Source organism: Myotis davidii, unplaced genomic scaffold, assembly GCF_000327345.1.
Source record: "Myotis davidii unplaced genomic scaffold, ASM32734v1 scaffold428, whole genome shotgun sequence".
Lineage (NCBI taxonomy): Eukaryota > Metazoa > Chordata > Mammalia > Chiroptera > Vespertilionidae > Myotis > Myotis davidii.
In genome coordinates, this window is record NW_006299834.1 from 1,532,749 (window position 1) to 1,534,944 (window position 2,196).

The following is a 2,196-nucleotide window of genomic DNA, read 5'->3' on the forward strand; positions in this document are numbered from 1 at the left end:
GTGCAGCGCCTGGCCTGGGGGCGCCGCGTGCGGTAGGAAAGTGCGCTCGTCGCGGGGAGGCTGTGAGCCTGGCGGCTGGAGAGCCCGGGATTGTGGCCCAACGGCCTCCAAAACTCCGGGCCGTGTCGCGGGAGCGGAGAAGGCTGTGCTTGGCACGTGGGTGATGGGACCCGTTCCCTGGGCTGTGCCCATGGCCGCCGGCCCCGCGGGGACCTGGAGCTGCAGCTGGGGAAGCAGCCGCAGGGATCTGGGCAACCCCTGGGCCCTCATCGGCCTGCATTTAGGGCTGAGTGTGGGGTGACTTTTGTTTAACGTCCACCGGGGCTGCACCGCGTTCCCGCCGCGGCCTGGGCCCAGCAGTCAGCGCCTGGCAAGAACCAGCCTTAGTACTGGTGTAGGGCTGAAGGCATCCCAGTAAAATGAGGGCATGGAGGGCTCCCCCACCCCCCACGAGGAAGGATTATAGACAATGAGGTTGGGCCTGAAAAGGATCTAGAGCAGTGGTCCCCAACCTCTTTTGGCCACGCCCCACCTAAGCATCTCTAAGTCCTGATGCCCCCCCTCCCTGTGACATGGAATTCCTATTATTCAGAAAATGACTCCTATGCACGTGGTCGGAGCCTGAAAGGCCATTAACTTGATCTAAACAAGCTTCCATAGAACATGGCATCCATGAGAGAGAAAAATAAAAGAACGAAAGGACAGTTGACATACTGAGGAAGAAATCACTAAGAATTTGTTTAAGAAAATAATATAGAGTGATATGAAAAAATAGCAAATAAAATTTCAAAACATAATAGAGCAGTGGCCGCCAACCTTTCGGACCTCATGGACCACCAGTGGTCTGCGGACCACCTGTTGGCGACCGCTGTAACAGAGAAATGAAATGCCGGGGTGCCAAGGGCTGCCCCCTTCCATTGGTTCAACCCTGCAGGACCACCCCAGCTCCCAGCTCCCTGCGGAACTGGCCAAGGTTCCCAGTTCACCTCCTGCCCCTCCGGCTTCTCTTCCTCCCTCCCGGGTTGGTCCCTCATCGCTGCCCAGTGAGCGGTGAGCAGGCGCATCTCAGGGACTCCTTTCCGGTTTCCCGGGGAACCCAACCGGAAACGGGAGGCTACGGTTCCAGGGGCTGGTGGCCTAACCACTGTGGTGCTCTGGCGGTGCCGGTGACTGCACCAGTGCGCACCCCGCCTTCCCTGGGGCCCGCACCAGGCCCGCTAAACCACTATTTGCTAATGAAACGCAGCAGTGACCACTGCGGCCCCGGGTGTGCAGGGCAGGTGTGAGCGACCGGGGAGGGAGGCTGTTTGGCCTTGGCACCACGTCTTTACGGGGGTTCTCCCCCACGCAGCCCCCCACGGCCCTGGGGACCGGATGTGAGGTGCTCCGTCCGGCTCGGCTGCACCCCTCCATCGGACGGAGCGTCACCAGCGCTGGGCTCCGTCCCCTCATCCTTCTCGCCATCACCTTGTCCGGGCCTGGGTCCCCCCCGCCGGCTGCGCGGTAACCACGCTCCTCCGCTGGGCTCCTGTTCTCCGTCCTCTTCCTATTGTATTGAATGTGTTGGGGTGACCCTGGTTAGTACAATATATAGGTTCCAGGCGCGCAGTTCCAGAACACGCCGTCTGTGTGTGTGCCGTGTGCCCACCACCCCAGAGGCGCCTGTTTCTCGTCTCAAGGAATTCCCGCAGGCGGCTCGGGCCCCTCTAGAGCCTGGGAAAGTCTCCTCAAAGCTCAGGGCCAGATGGCTTTACAGGGAAGTTTTACCAAACATGCAAAGAAGAACTAGAACTTATCTTTCTCAGACTATTCCAAAAAATTCAAGAGGAAGGAATACTTTCCAAGCTCATTCTTGAAGCCAGCATCACCCTAATACCAAAACCAGATAGAGACAACACAATGAAGCAAGGCGAGAGCGCGCAGGCGGCACGCGCCCCGGGAGGCAACAGACGCCGTGTGTGCGCGTCCTCACGTGTGTGTAGGCCGTGTGTGTGTGTGTGTGTGTGTGTATGTGTAGGCGTCCTCACTGCGCCCCAATCCCGGTCTCCCCTCTGAACCCCTGCGGCGGGCGGGGGGTGCGTCTCCATCCTGGTCGAGGCATGTGCGACTTGTTCTAGCGAAAGAGCTTCCAGACGTGAGCCCGGCGGGCGGCGTCTGTGGGAGGCTTTGGGGGGAGTTGGAGGAGGGCCCGCCCTC